This window comes from Megascapheus bottae, chromosome 18, assembly GCF_031878675.1.
Source record: "Megascapheus bottae isolate mThoBot1 chromosome 18, mThoBot2.hap1, whole genome shotgun sequence".
NCBI lineage: Eukaryota > Metazoa > Chordata > Mammalia > Rodentia > Geomyidae > Megascapheus > Megascapheus bottae.
The window spans coordinates 34,003,109-34,019,763 of NC_143526.1; the positions used below are offsets into that span (position 1 = coordinate 34,003,109).

Genomic DNA, 16,655 nt, shown 5'->3' on the forward strand with positions numbered 1-16,655 from the left:
ACATCTCTGGGCCCCACCCCATGCCCTCTGAGGTTACAAATTTCAGGTCCAGTGCCTCTCAGCATGGGTGAGGGAGGCCTTCATTAATGTGAGGCCCTTAAGTGCCATGAGGATTGCAGCTAGAAGTTCTGCAGACACAAGGATAGACAACAACATTTTCCCCATAGAGACTGAAGTTTATCAGGGGTGCCATCGCTTCTAGCAATTTCTGGGCTGATGCTTTTACATCGGCCAGCTTGGATGCCACTTCTGGCTGGCCCATCCTAGAGCCCACTTTCTAGGCTTCGTAGAGCATGGAAACCCCAGGAGATTGCTCCTTAGTTCTACCTCCTTTGGTGGTGCCAGGCTGCTGGTGCCAGCTGAAGAGGAGGCCCCCTCCGGTCTCTGCTTGTTTCCCTTGATTGTTATGTAATGTTCGACAGCAGGAGGTAAATTCCTCTCCAATTTCCAGGCCTGTTACAGTGTGCGGGAACCCCGCTGTGGGGAGCCACTGTGATTCAGCTCAGCAGCCAGGTCCCATGCTGAGTGTCATAAATCAGGCCGATTAACCGCTCCTCCTGGCAGATGCCACCGCAGTGAACCTGCCCATTCCCATTCTGCTGGCCCTAGCACCTGGCTGCCTCTGCACTCTGAAATCACCTTTGCTTGGTGAGTCCACTGATAGGCTGCTCCTCATGACATCCCAACTAAGGGTTGCCAAGAACCTTATTTCTGAAGCTCGTGTAGATGCATTTCAGAGCTCATGCCTGATGGATGAAAAGAGCCAAAATGAGGGCATCAGTGAGCATCCTCCGTGTGTGGATTTCTGGGTGCGGGTGGTCTTTTTTGTTTGTTTTTGCTTGCCTGGCTGTGCACATCAGAATCTCTGGGGGAACTTGTTTTAAAAACCACACACACTATCCTTAGGTCCATCGCAGAGATTCCAGTATGCTTTGGGGCATGGCCATAAGCATTTTTACAAGTTCCCAGGTAGTTCAGATGCAGGCAGTCCTGGGACCATCCTTTGAGACCAGGCATATCCTCCCAGCAGAGTCTGTGAAATGAGTGTCCATAAATTCAACCCTTCTTTTCCATTTCCTTCTATCATCATTTTTTTTTCTGAAGATGGGCTTCCCTGGGGAAGAAGATGTGGGCCTCAAAAATCAATGGCAATCACACTGAAGAATGAGGCAAAGCTTTGACTCTGACATATTTAAGGGTAATAAGTATGTTAATAGTTGGGGTGGGGCAAGTCCTAGAGTAGGGTGTTCTGTGGAAACCTAACATGCTCTAATGTGGGGGTGTTAAGCCTGTTTCATATGGACTCTGTTTCTGTGACTGGGTTCACCCCTGTGCCTTAGCCTGTATTCATCGCACAGTGCATTTGAATACTTCCTGACAAATCACTCTCTCAATTAATGTTCCTCATGAGACCTCAAATTTTCTTCCAGTGAAATCTGCACTGTGGGTATCTTTGAAGGAGTATTGAGTGGAATTTCCCTTCTGACTTCTACACAAAGTTCATGGCAGGAACAAGGAAAGGACTTATTTAGGCCAGGTGTTCCTGGCCCCTTTCTAAGACATCACCTTGGGGGGAAAAGGAGAAATACCTGGTACAGAACATCAGAGGCAGAGAATTTTGGGGCTCTGGCAAGTTTTTTTTCTATCTGCTCCCCACCTTGAGGTGTCTGAGATAATACTGCATTTTCTTCTCAAACATTAGAGTTGAATATTACGTGACTCCTTATTACCCCAGGAAGTATGGTGAAGAAGAAGCTGATGTATTCTTGAGGTGGACAGGAGGCCTGCTGGTGGATATATAGCTCTGAGAAGGTTTGCTATGTGCTTCTTCCCCTTCCGCTGTAGAATGATGATTATAACTCCAACCTGGCAGAGAATCTGAAACACAGGTGGATAAAGCAAACCCTTCGTCACTAACAGTGCATGGTGACAGTTAATATAATAATCATGTGAATGTCTCCTTAAAATCTCTGTGTTAAAACTGGTGGCACTAGTGAGATAGAGCATTGTGATGGGGGCCAAGCCTGGAAGGAGCTTGGAGAACCCTGCTTCCTTCCTCTTCCTCTTTTGTTTCCTGGCTGTGAGGTGACCTACTTTTCTGCCACAGTGCGCAGACCACCACAGGTTGAAAAGCAACAGGACCAATCAGCGTGGACTGGGGTCTCTAACACCGTGGGCAAAATAAAAGCTCCTCTTTATAGGTTGATTGTCTCAGGTATTTTGATGGAAAGCTTATCTATGCAGATATATTGCAAACTAATTAAAGAAGTGCCCAAGCTCTGAATGGCAGGTGACAGAAATTCACTCAAAGCAACATCTTAGGTCAGGCTTCCCGGAAGCAGAGTCTGAGCCAGGAATTAGGGGGAAATGCAATGAGGGTATTCTCTTTGGGGGAAAGGAAAGGAAAAGAACATAGCACAGGAAGTAAAAGGAGCCATGAGATTAGCTGGGGATGGGTCTGGGGGAGGGGAGGAAGCTATGCAAAGCTTTACTCTGAGAAATTTGACATGACTCAGTTATGGTTAGAATTTCAGAGTGATCCTCCTCCTCTTCTTCCTCCTCCTTCTCTTCCTCCTCCTCCTCCTCTTCTTCCTCCTTCTTTTCCTCCTCCTCCTCCTGTACCACCTCCTCCTTTTCCTCTTCTTCCTCTTCTTTTTCTACTTCTGTCAGTTATGGGGCTTGAACTCTGGATCTGGGTGTTTTCCCTAAAATCTTCAGCTCAAGGCTAGATCTCTACCACTTGAGCCACAACACCACTTTTGGTTTTCTGGTAGTTTATTGGAGTCTCATGGACTTTTGTGCCCAGACTGGCTCTGAACCACAATCCTCACATGTCAGGTTCACGAGTCGCTACCTGTGCCTGGCTATATACCTTTCTTGTTGATCTATTTCTAGGAGGCTCAGTGTCTTTTCTTTTTTTCCTTTTTTGTCTCTATTTGGCAGGCTGGCCTTCAGCTTGGATCCCCCTGCTTCCACCTCCCTAATGCACAATCTCGACTTGAGTACAAATTTAAAAAGGCATTTTCTCAGGCCCATGCGTGTCCTACTCATTCATTATCTCTGGGATTTCCAATTCAGGAAGCTGCATTTTAACAACTATCCCCAGTGATACTGATGCCATTCCTCATGGTCTAGTAATTAGGATGAGACATTTGCTTTATCATGGCAAGATTTGAGGGGATATTTGGAGCCCCAGGGTGATCAATTGACACCGCTTCCATTTTTCTTACTTGAGATTTGTTGTTGCTGTTGTTCATGAATTTGCAAAGGAATGAAAAGATATAATGTCTGTTAAGGAGTATCCAAAGAGACTTCTCTGGCCTTTTAACTTTATTCTTCTCTGGGGTTCAACAGAAAAGTCTGAGAAAGACCCAGGTAGGGGCTGGGAGTGTGGCCTAGTGGTAGAGTGCTTACCTAGCATGCACAAACTCTAGATTCCATTCTTCATTACCCCATACACAGAAAAAGCCAGAAGTGGTGCTGTGGCACAAGTAGAGTGGTAGCCTTAAGAAAGCCCAAGGATGGTGCCTAGGCCTGGAATTCAAGACCCCGGACTGGCAAAAACAAAAACAACAGCAACAGAAAAGACTGGCCACAGTGCAGGCCAGTGTAGACAGAAGTGGAAGAAATCTCCCCTTCCCCCAACTCAGTCTTGTAACACTTTCTGATTAAGTTACAGTTGTCTGTTTCACAAGAGAATTATTATGGTTTTCTTCTCCTCTTCTTTCTTTCAATTCGTAATACAAACAGCAATCCTCAGAAAAGCAACATTTATTAAATCAGGCGGATTACAATATCAATGGGAAGTTATCATGCAATAACCTTCTATTGATTTGTGTATTGCCAGTAATGAAATCAACTGGAATATTATTTATTAAACATATTGATTAGCAAAAAATAATTTGTGGAGACGGAAGCTTGACTGTACAAGAGGACCCCACAGAGCTCTTTGTGTGCACATGCCATTTACCTGTTTTGTTGGAAGAAGAGCTATCATGTGTGTCTTTGTGATTGGTGGCTGGGGTATTCCAGATTTATTTATTTATTTATTTATCTATTATTTATTTATTTATTTATTTACTTATTTATTTATTTAGTGGTTCTTGGGTACAGTGCCTTAGGTCAGGAGGCTGCCCTGAGTACAAAAAGGAACCATGCTAAGAATACAGTAAAGAATGATTTCTTAAGCAAGCCTATCTTGAGGCCTAAAATGGGCAGTTGAATGAGAAGTCAACTCTCTAGGAAGAACAGTTCACCTGAAATGGAAGTAGGGAGAGGTGGATGGATAAGGACCCAAATGTCATGGAAGCCTTTGAGACTTGGGATTTTATCTAATAGAGAGGTAGGAAATCAGGGCTTTCTCTTCATCAGGGTGTTTCTCCTAAGTGGTCTGGCTTCTGTGCAGGTTTCCTAGGTCTAGGATGGCCTATACTTGTACATTTTAATGATCCTTCCCACTTACCTTTTTTGTTCTTTTTCCAGGTTTGACCTTGATACAGAGGGCTGGGCTCTATAAGGATATACAGATATTATCTTGGGTTTGCTTCAGGGCGTGTGGACTAGTTAGGGTTTTAGAATGAAATTTTCTAGCCTGGGACATTTTCTGTTCCTGCTCATATTTACAGATATGCTTAATACCCTCCCCACCCCCTCCATGGCTGTGCTATATCTGCCTTACTAGAGAAGGGGCCCAAGGGCGTCCACTGAAGGTAGGATAGACCTGCAGGTGGTTGGAAGAATGCTCTGGGGCCTGAGTATTTGTGCAATCTGCTGGGGACAGGCTGCCATTCCCCCCCTCCACCAAAGACTGCATGAAGTGGTAACTGCTTATGCCAAGGAGAGAAGAGTCTGGGTCTGGGTAGGACATAGGGAGGGATGGTCTGGAGGAAAGTACAGAGGAATAATGTCTTGGTTTAGATTCCCTTCAAAGTGGACCTAGAGACAAAGATTTAGGGGCAAGTGCCTTATTTGGGAGAGGGCTCAGGTAAACAAGCACTGTGATATTTTAGGACCCTGCGGTCACCTTGGTTGGTCACTCGTAAGATGGAAGGTTTAATTCTAATCCTTCCTCTCACAAACGCTGGGATCTTATCCTCCATTTTTATTTCCCATCACTCATTGCTGTTACCTACCAGAAGCACCACAGTGGGAGGAAGACAGGGAAGGGAAGAGTGACATTAACACTTGTTTGGGGATACGAAATTTCTTTGGGCCACTGGGGCTCAGTTCTTCTAGGGACTTCCCGAGAATGTTGGATGAAAAACAGAATTTCCCCCCACCACTCTGGGAAAGGGAGCTAGGCTTTTTTTTTTTTTTTTTTTTTTTTTTTGCCAGTCCTGGGTTTGAGCTCAGGGCCTGAGCACTGTCCTTGGGTTTTCTCAAGGCTAGAGCTCTACCACTTGAGCCTCAGCACCATTTCTGGCTTTTTTTCTATGTATGTGGTACCAAGGAATCGAACCCGGGTCTTCATGCATGCTAGGCAAGCACGCTACCACTAGGCCAAACTCCCAGTCCCGGGAGCTAGGCTTTTATTGCTAGCTTGTACCTCTTAATTGAATGAAGAATGCTCCTTCATAAAACTTGATTATCCCATGGTTATTTAGTTACAATTAATACACATATCATGCCATTTATCTGATCCAGTATTCTATGGCCTTTAAATGACTGACGGCTACTGTACTGAGTCTATTTTGTGTGTACTGGTATCATTCTTTGTCTTTCTCTGCTCTGCTCTGTTCTGTACCCCAAAGGGTCTAAGACCTACCTGTCAGCTTTCTTTTCCAGACTTTGTATCAAATCGTTTCTGCCCCAGTTTTACCCATAGGTGGCACTGGTAGGAGGAAGTGAGATGCTGAGGCGGCAGTAATTGAGTTTCCTTGGTGCCTCCTGTTGTAATGGGATATTTTTCTAGCCAATGACCATCCTGGTTTCCATTAGCCCCATTTTTCTCCCTTTGTCCCTGACAAGGGAGCAGCTTCCTCCATCTCCGGGTGCCTCACTGGTTTCTCAGTCCTTTCATCACCATTATAGTCAATTTCATGGAGTAAATCCTGCTTTAACTGTCTAGGGGGCTTGTTTCCTGCCTAGGCCCTGACAGATGCAAATGCCTTCAACACAATGTAATCATTTCCTTCTCTGAATTGACCTTACATTCTGTTGCCAGATACACAATGAAGATAGGAGAAGGGACCCAAGGCACAGAGTAAAAATAAATAAATGAATGAATGAATGAATGATTGTAACTGTTGAACATCCATTCCATACTCTCTACTGTCTGCTCTTATTTCAGGCATAACTCTTCCATCTTTAAACTATAAGACAACAGAATTGGCATTTCCACTCCCATCTTATGGATTTAATGGGAAAAAAAAGATGCTCAAGAAACATTAAAGAGCTGGGTCATCTCTAGGTCCTTGTGGCCAGTGGTTTGAGAGGATTTCAGGAGAGTTGTCCAAGTTCCGAGTACGATATATCACCACCACTCAAGGCAGGAAGATCTTCATTGTCTCCACCACGGATAATGAATCTGGATCCTGAATCTTTGTACCATAGCTGCTGGTGAATGAGGTTCTGAAACAAATGACTGATACCTCCCAAACTGACCCTGTTGTGAGGAAGGAAGCAGGGCAGTTCTGGGTAGAGTAAGACAGCTCTGAAAGGTCAGTGCCACACTTTGCAATCTCCACGTTGTCCTTCAGATGCCAGAGCTTCAGTTGTGTGTGGGAAAACTCACATTGGAACATCCAAGTAATCAGACCTATACATGCCTTGGTACCAGAATGGGTGCTCTGCTAGCATTTTGGGTGGGACAGGGGCTATAGGAGAGAAAGACTTTCCAAGGCAATGGCTCAAGTGTGTGGTGGTTAGAGAACATATGTCTCCCTTTGTGTATGGGTTGTCCTCACTGATTTATGGCCAGAAAACATTGTCTTTTGGAATTGTTACCAGATGACTTCTGAGGATAGATCATAAGAGATAGGCAGCATCTACCTGAGTCTCTTATGGGATTTATAAATGACCAGAACCTTGAACATCTACAGAAGCAGACCAGGTGCTCTGATGATGCGTTTGGAAAGCCATTGGGAGAGAAAACACAGACATAGAAAAAGATGTTCTATCCTCCCGGATAGAGTGAGTCTTCAGATGTTTCTAACTCCAAGAAGTGTGCCAAGATTGGAGGGAGTCCAAAGAGAATCAGTAACAGTGATGAGCTGAGTCTGGAGGCAAAAGAAAAAAGTATCAGTAATACTGACCTTGACTTTGACATTTTTGATATTATTCATCATGAGCATCTTGTCCTAAGTTTGATTTTTGTATGGGTTCCAATTTTATTTATTTATCTATGTATTCATTGTTCTGGTCATCGATTTAGGTGGTGAGAATTGATCTCAGGGCCCTATACAAGCTATTTGAATACTTGACCTCCTGAGACATACACTCCCCTTTGTTAGCATTTTGCTTTTGAGTTAAGAGTCTCACTCAATTTGCCCAGGATGTCCTGAAACTCACTGTCCACCTGCCTCTGCCTCCCAAATAGCTGGGATTACAGCCTTGTGCCATCACCCCCAGCTAAGATTATTTGTTTTGATGAGAGAATTTTTTTTCTAGTCTTGGGGCACTATCCCTGGGCTTTTCTCAAGGCTAGTACTCTACCACTGGAGCTTTCTATATATGTGATGCTGAGGAATCGAACCCAGGTTTTTGTGTATGCCAGGCAAGCACTCTACTACTAGGCCAAATCCTTGGTCAAATTAGAGAGATGTTTGGAATCCTCTTAAAATCAATTCTCAGGTTTTGCCTCACCCTTGTCCTGGACTTATGAGGGGATCCTGGAAGAGCAACCTAGTTGATCCCAGTCAACACCCGGAGGAAAAAATGGTGATATTATTATACGGGGATAATTTGTTTGGTACCAATAGCTAGTGGATACAGAGTATTCGAATTATCCAGTTCATTTTCCTGAGTTTAAATATTTTGCAACCAGTTAGTTGGTGCCACCTAACCTTGGTTTTATTGCATGCACAACAGGATAGTGATTATACTCCCTTCATGGGATTGTTGAGAGAATGAAAATAATCCTTGTCCAATACATAGTTAAGTACCGTGCCTGGCATACAGTGAGTGTTCAGTGATAATTACCATTAGATTTGTGTGTGCGTGTACTCATGTGCGCACACACGTGCATATCAGTCCTGCGGCTTGAGCTGAGAACCTCATGCTTTCATTTGTCTTTTTCTATTTAAGACAGGTGCTCTACCATTCAAGGTACATACAGTTCCTCTTTTTCTGGTGGTTAATTGGCTATAAGAGTCTCATGATCTTTCCTACCTGGGCTAGCTTTGAACTGAGATTCTTAGATCTCAGCCTCCTGAGTAGCTAAGATTATGGATGTGAGCCATTGGCAACGGGTTTAATTACTATTAGTTTTGATCTTGCTGAATTGTTAGATCTTGGAGGGAGAACATGGGATCACCAGGAGGGGTGAGGGTCCTGTCATACTGCAGGACTGCTGTGGATTTCCTCGGAGCTACATTCCTTTCCAATGGCAGGGGCTGCAGCAGTATTTAATGCCCACATTGGAGTGATCAGTGAACAGAGAACATTCAATGTCAAATGTTAAATGGGTAAAGTGTCAAATGGATGAACTGAAAACCAACTGAACTCTCAGTGAGAATAATACCCTTGGATTGAGAACCTCTGAGGCAAAATACTGCTTTGATGCCAGACCTAAACAAGTGGATGGACTGAGAGTTGATTGGGTCACCATCTTCCTTCTGGCTGGTGTTACATTTAAGCTATGAATATGGGGAAAGGCGTGTGTGAAGGGAGAGGCTGGGGTGGAGGGAGGGTTGCACACCGGCTGGGGTGCATGCCTTGGAGTGAGGGCGTGCTATCTGAATTTGTTAGGCATGCCTATGTGTGTTTTGGTGGCTTACACATAGGCCTCCGTGTGTGGTTACATGGTGGCCTGTGGCTGCATGCGCATGTGTGCACATGCATTAGGTGTGAGAATCCACTTGTATGCATTTGTGTGAGTGTGGCAAGTAGAGCATACACTTAGAAGTAAGCCACTGGTGGAGAGCAAGCAATTGCTGTTTGCTGAGTACATGAATGGACAGACATGAGAGAGGGGTGGGGGGAGGGATAGGGAGAGGGAGAGAGAGACTGTGTGTATAATCAGAATGTGTGTATGTGTGTTTGATATGATGAATGAGGGGGCAATGCCTGGCTGACAACAGTTCTACCTCTGAGTTGGAGTTCTTTCACACTTCCTCCACCACCTCCCCTCCCTTCCCCTTCCCCCAGTCCCGGGGTGCTCCTGCCTCCCTTTCCTCGAAGGTTCCATCTCAGGAGAGCTGTCCTTCCCAGCATCCCCGAGCCAGCCCTCATTTGGACCTTTGCTTTTACGTGTCTTCCGGAGGACACAGATGGCAGGAGCAGGGGATCGGAAGCACTTGGCAATGAAGCGGCAATTCACTCCGCAATCCCTTCGTATTCATCTCAACAATGCCCGCTCTGATGGGCCCTGCGTGGGCTGAATGCAGCTTTCAATGTGCAATCCGGCGGGAATTACGGCACAGTGTGGGCCTCATCACGCCCACTTATTGTCAAGTGTTGCTGAGAATTCTCCCACCCGGGATGAGGGAGCCACTTGTTTTAGTAAGTGATTTCCAACCACCTCCTCTGCATTGGGTTTTTCTGAGGAGCTCCTGGCAATGCATTCTTGTTCCTGGTGTGTGTTTTGGACTGTTCGTGGGCTCTGCTGAAGTATGTAAATTGCCATAATGTGAGGAAATGAGATATAAAAATAACTCTGGGGCAGCACAAGCTGGAGGAACTCTGAGATACGCACTGCCTTTCTGGTCCTGTGTAGAAACTGTTCAGAAACTTCTCCTGCAAGCCAGGCTGGGAAAGAGACCTGAGATGCCCTGTGAAGGATGATTCTCTGGAACAGCCTTCTGCGGCTGCCCAGCTCGACAGCTCAAAGAAAAAAAATAATCAGGGAACCCCATCCACAGGAAGACTGCCAGGCTGGATGTCCAAGGTCTCCTTCCTCGCTGAAGATCAGCTGGTCAGCCGAGCCAGGATCTTTGTCTTGTGGGGAATCTGCCCCCTGACTGTTCAAGTGGTCTCACCCTGGCTCTCAGGGCTAATTTGTCTTACTCCATCCTGACCCCTGGCCTATTAGTTTATCTTATTGGGGGGGGGGCTGATTTCCACAGCCTGCTGGACTCCCAGGCTGGCAGGTCAATAGACTTTTGCTAGACTCTGCCAGTGAGAAGCATGAGAGACGGAATGGAATAAGGAGAGTCAGGAAAATCCTCTTCCTGACCTTACTCTCAAATTCAGATGGTGCCTCAGGACAAGCCAGGCCTCCTGTGGATCTAGTGATGATCGCAGGCAGTTAACTGGTCCTAGCTCCACCAGACAACCCTGGCTCCTGACAATCCTATTTTTCTGCTGGCCTCTGGCTTATAAGTAGCTATGATCTCCTTCTTCTATTTACCTCTGAACTAGAGGGATGGCTCAAGTGGTAAAGAACGGCCATGAGCATAAAAGTGTAAGGAGAACATGAGGCCCTGAGTTGAAGCCTTCACATCACTGTACAAAAAATATCACAGATAGAGTCATGTCTTTAGTTCAGATGATGATGATGATGATGATGATGATGATGATGATGATGATGATGATGATTATTGCTTAGGCATTGGAGAGGCTCCCAGACTTTTCTTCTCAGACTAGCTTTGAACCTTGATCCTCGTATCTCAGCTTCCTGAGCAGCTGGGATTGTAGATATGAGTCACTGGTACCTAGCTAAGGGAATTACATTTTGGACTGGGTATATCTATTACTCTGTTCTATGAGAGAAAGCTAAGGGTCCTCCAAAGAAGGGCTAATGTAGCAATTGGAATCTGAGCCCAGCGGGGCTTAACCTCCATGTCATGTAGTTCTTTTGCTTTTCCAGTGCCACCTCTCAAGGTGCATTGGAGGTGCTGAGGTGCTGTAGCTCCACTCGCTATGTGTATGTGGGGGGCAGGGTTTCATGATGAACTTACATGAGGATCATGGCATGTGCTCTCATCACCCTACCTTGGAGATTTGTAAAGTACATTGATTTATGAAAGATCAAATATTTCTGTATCAGAGCAGACCTCAAAATTCTTTCACTGTGGCACTCTTAATGTGTCACTCTTTATGTCATCCTTTCAGGCAGATGGATCAGAAAACATTGTTGACAATATGACCCAGGAGAGGAGATTTGTGTTCAGTGTAATATATATATATATATATATATATATATATAACATATACATATATATATGTATACGCCCATGTGTCTACATGCACATTTGTATCTGTATGTGTGATGTATAATTGTAACTGAAAAATCTGGGGAACAAAGATCTTAATGTTGTAGATTGAGAAGGGCCTTAGAAATGATTGGTCCTGTGACCTCACTTTTTGTTTATTGAAATGACATTTTTTCCCCAATAAAAAGATAAGAAGCAAAGAAATGGCTCCTGATGTCATCGTGTCCAGTTTCTGAACCATTCTTTCATATCCCATTTGGGTGTCCTTGGCCTTTACCTGGACTCTTCAGAGATTTAATCATCTTCCCTTCAATAGTGTGAGATATCTCAATATAATATCACAAGTATAAAGTGCTGAGCATATGGGCCTTGTCCACTGGAATTCAATAAGTGCTTGGTATTTTAAAATTATTATTGTTAATTTCCTTTTGGTTCCATTTTCTTAGAGAAATGCCCTGCTTCTCTTGAGCCTCATTTGCCCTTTGGTTTTCATTCCCTCCACAGACCACAGAAGAAGACCTGGTAGTCCAAGGTATCTTTGATAATTGCCTCAGCCAGAGTCTAAATAAACACATTCACCTTCCTGTAAGTCTCAACCTTAGATCTCACCATGTGACTTTATTTTCTTATCCATTATGTCACCTGCTGTCTTCGATTTTCTAGCCTAAACTCCTTCAGTTCTCCAATGGATTTGTTTTCCATGCAGAGAGCCCTCTGTCTTCTTCCTGGTAATGATGAGGCCCCAAGTGAATCCACAGAGCTGGGGCTGGTCCCACCTAGACGCACAGCTCAGCACAGAATTCCTGTGTCTTTGCTACATGTTTTTGTTAATCTTAATGCCATTCCTGTTGTATGTCCTGTTTGCCAGCTCTGACATCATGGAATTGGATGGGTTTGAAATCATCTATCCACAGTCGAAGGCCCCAAATATCATATGTAGTTGTCTTAAACTTTATGCAAGGTGAGGAATATTGATGGATCTTGTGCATTTGCAATAATTTTGGGACCTTATTACAGCATATGGAAACATCCCCTCAATTTTCCTTCAGTTTGTTTTAGCTCTTATTGTTATATTATCATCTCGGATATCCTGTGTCATTTATATCCTCTTGGCTTCTCTCTCATAATCTATATTTTCATCAGAATCACTGATTAAAACATATTGGAAAGCCAGATGGGGTGGCTCATGCCTGCAATCCTAGCTATTCAGGAAGCTGAGATCTGAGGATCGCGGTTCAAAGCAAGCCTTTAAAGTCTGTGAGATGCGTATCTCCAATTAACCACCAGAAAACTGGAAGTGGTGCTCTAGCCTTTAGCTGAAGAGCTCAGTAGCAGTGCCCAGGCACAGAGTTCAAATCCCACACTGACAAAAAACAAAACAAAACAAAACAAAAAAACCATACTGGCTTCAGTAAAGTCAACCATGATATCTGGCAATCACCAGCTGGCCTTAGATTTGTTTGCCAGCTCCTTAGATCATAAAATGCTGCAACTTGTCATCTTGTGCCCAAGTTATGACCGGATATCAGAAGGTACCTGGTAGACCTGTAGATACTTGCAGATTCTCTAAACCCAGGTCTTCTCTCTCTTCCAAGAGAGACCCAGGAGGCAGCATTCACAAGAGGAATGTCATTAATATTAACAGAAACAAGGTTCTTTCTTGCCTGAGGCTTGCCAACCACCCGCATTTACATAGGTGAAGTTCAATAACCTCTTTCATCTCCTGACTTCTACTTTTGCTTCCCCATAAGAAGCAAAGCAGAAACAAGGCAGAGTAATACATGTTTAATCTGGTTATTCCCTTCCTTCATACACTTCAATGGCTACCCCTTTTTTTTCTGGAAAATGTACTTATACCTTAAGGATATTTTTTTTTTTGGAAAATCTTTTGTTGCAACCTGTCCCTCCAGCCTCATGCTTACCCATAATTTTCCTTGGCATCTAGCCTCTGTTCAACTGAATTATTGGAAGTCCTGAATGTTCGGGAGGCAATTTTGTCACTGGGACTTTGCACATGCAACCCAGTTGCCCTTTGGTCTAAATAATTGGACTACAGTAGTACTTCCAAACCCGAGATGGATATGGGATGTTTTGAGTTTTATGGCCTCTGGAATAAAATTGGCTCATTCATGTTGGAGGATGATGGGAAGGTATGACCCATAACTGAAATACGTGTTTATTGTCTATTGTTAGACTACTTCAGTGACAACTTCATGGAAGGCAGATCCTCTGTGCTTCTCCAGCCTAGTGTGTGGCATATGCCATTTCCTTCTGATGGGGAAGACACTCATTGTTTTTTGTTTTTTTTTCTTTCTCTCTCCTTACTCCTCCTGTATGATCCCATTCAGGCTTTTTCTGATCTTCAAACACTAAATCCCATTCATTTCTTCTCAGTGGTAGGAGACTGGGATGCCGATTTTTGGAGCTTTCAGTTTTGGGCTATTACGCAAGAAGTGAGCCCATGAGGTATAATCCTCGATTGTTTGTACAAGTTGTGTAAACCCTGAACTTCCTCTTAATAGTTCTTCTTGTCATTTTGGAAGGTTCTGTGCCTTTTTCCACCTTACCAAAAATGTTTTATTTATTTATTTTTCCATATTTTCCTGAAGGACCAGGACCCTCAAGGGGGACTGGTAAACTCACTCATTTTGCAATGATAAGAAGAAAAGAGAATGGGAACAATGAGTATAGTAAAAGTCACAGCATTTGCTGTGAATATGTCAACATCCCTGTCACACACAGCAGCCCATTCTGCTGCTTTGCTTATGAGCAACATTGTCAAACACATACAGGGAGAGTGTGCTCTAGGCAAAACTGGCACCCACAGCCCATGAAGAGTTTGAGAACACATGCAGCCCCTCAAGAAGGAGGTGCCTTGCTGTCCAGCCAAGGTGACAAGGGAAAATATGATATGAAAATGCTTTGTAGGGTATGGCAATTGCTTCTGGGTGCAGTGGTGAGCTGAGATTATTGTGGGATGCTGGGCTCCGTGACAGGATTCTGGAGGTCCTCACATCTTGCATCCCTGTCTCCAGATGGTGATGACACTGTCTCCTTATGTGTGTGGCTCCTTGGCTGAGGCCTCCCTACTCTGTCATAGACCCTCTTACCTGAGATTCTATTCTAAGTGGGACAGAAGGGCAGAAGGTCGTAGGTCATACCAGGAGCTTTCCAAGAGCACTGCCTGTGCTGCTCATTCACATATGAATGCACAACCTCCCTGCTGGATGTGGAGCAAAATGAGGGCTCCTTTAACTGGAAATCTAAAGGACAGCACCTGCCACAGCCTACAAGGAAATTTATGCACAACCATTTGGAGGGATTGGATGGTTCATGATAGGACTGCCTGCCACCATGTGATTTACAACCCATCACTTATTTGTCATCAAAGTCAGTTGGCCTGTGGGAAGGTCATACTCTACTAGAATCCTATTGGTTGGATCTGCCATCCTGGTGTATGTTCAGATCCCTGGCCTGGCCCTAGGCTCTGTAGCCAGGCAGCAATGCTAAATCTCTTGGCCAGGGAGTCTCAGCAAAGACAGTGGGTAACCTAGGGAACCCTGGATAAGCCAGGGGGCCCTACTTCCTGGCTGACAATCATATTTGGGAGACTGTAGTTAGATTCAGGGCCATTGTGACGAGTGAGATCTGGAGTGAGATGGTCTCTGTTTTAGCCCTATAACTGGGGAAGTCATCAGATCCTTCCTAGCTCTGTGTTTTCTTCTATGGATGACAAGGATAACAATAGTGTTCTTGTAGGATTGTGATAATTGTGACACATTTGGGATGGGGCCTAGTGTATGGTGGTGCTGGACCAATGCTGATTTATGAGTCTTTATAGTCTAGAAGTTAAGAGGTTTATTTGGATTGGGATTATTTGTGTTCCAATCCTGGATTTATCCTGTAGTACAGGGATAAATAAGTTCTTCTTGTCTCTGAGTCTTTTCATTTTTAATTTTTGGCAGGACTAAGTTTTGAACTCAGGCCTTGTGCTTGCTAGACAACTGCTGTACCAGTAAGACACACTCCCAGCCCTTACTTGCTTTAGCTATTTTCCAAGAAGTGTCTCTCCTCTCATTTTTGCCTCTGATTGGGATTCTTATAAATATACCTTGCCTTAGCTGGGAACCTGCCTCATTTATTGATTGAGATGAAGTCTCGTTAACTTTAAAAAAAACTTTTTTTAGTCTGAGCTAGTCTTGGACTGTGTTCTTTCTTCCTGATTGCCAACTCCTAAGTATCTGGGATTTCAGGAGAGAGCCACTGTGTCCAGGCTTCATCTCCAAATTGCGAAGTTTTCCATGGATGGCAACCAGTAGATAATAATGCATATAAGCCTCAAGTTTGTGGTCAGTTTGAGCAAAAGGAGGACATGTAGTAGAACACTCAGTGGCATGAGACCTGCTGAGCAGAGAGGAAGAAGGTCAGTTGTGACAGCCCCACCCTCGGTAGATTTTGGGCTACGGCTTTGGGTACACCATAAGATGGCATGTTGGTTCCCTTCCTTCTCATCCGTATGAGATCCTTTTCCTTCCTTCCTTCCTTCCTTCCTTCCTTCCTTCCTTCCTTCCTTCCTTCCTTCTTTCCTTCTTTCCCCTCCCCTCTCCTCCTCTTCCTTCCTCTCCCTCCCCTTTCTTTCTTTCTCTTTCTCTCTCTCTCCTTTCTTTCTTTCTTTCTTTCTTTCTTTCTTTCTTTCTTTCTTTCTTTCTTTCTTTCTTTCTTTCTTTCTTTCTTTCTTTCTTTCTTTCTTTCTTTCTCCCAGTCCTTGGGCTTGAACTCTGGACCTGGGCACTCTCCACGAGCTCCTTTTGCACAAGGCTAACGCTCTACCTCTTGAGCCACAGTGCCACTTCTAGCTTTTTCTGTGATTAATTAAAGATGAGAGTCTCTTGAACTTTCTTGAACTGGCTGGCTTTGAACCACAATTCTCAGATCTCAGCCTCTTGGACAGCTAGGATTACAGGTGTGAGCCACCAGAGCCTGGCTGTGTCCCCTATTTTGACAACAGGGCAGCAGAGCCAGAGCTGAGTTAGCACCTAGTCCAGGGCATCCACAGAAAAGACCTGCTCAGGAAACATGTAGTAAGTAGAAGAAGTGATAAATAGGATGCCAAAAAATTAGAGGTCATTTTTCCTCTTTCCTTCCATCTCCTATAGAGAATTAATAAATGATGCCTTTGCTTGAGGTAAGACATATAGAACCAGCATTTTCCCAATCAAACTGTTATTTTTAACATTTAAAAAATCCTAGTGCATTAATATCTTTTTGAAAAATTTAGTTGACTTCTTTCTAGTGAGGTTTCTGGAATTTTCTTTTAAAAAACCATAAATAACTCCTGATGCA

At 44.1% G+C, this 16,655-nt stretch overlaps 1 protein-coding gene across 20 annotated transcripts in view; it reads left to right on the top strand.

Moving 5' to 3' along the window:
* Positions 1 to 16,655, top strand: part of LOC150050474 (uncharacterized) — a 542,379-nt gene that overhangs the window by 157,201 nt on the left and 368,523 nt on the right. For 6 of the 20 annotated variants that reach the window (XR_016538651.1, XR_016538654.1, XR_016538652.1 and 3 more), the window contains one exon: positions 6,290 to 6,558. The exons of the other annotated variants lie outside the window; for them this stretch is intronic. The gene's annotated coding sequence lies outside the window, so the exon portion shown is untranslated. The remainder of the gene's footprint in view (positions 1 to 6,289; positions 6,559 to 16,655) is intronic. 20 annotated transcript variants of the gene reach the window in all.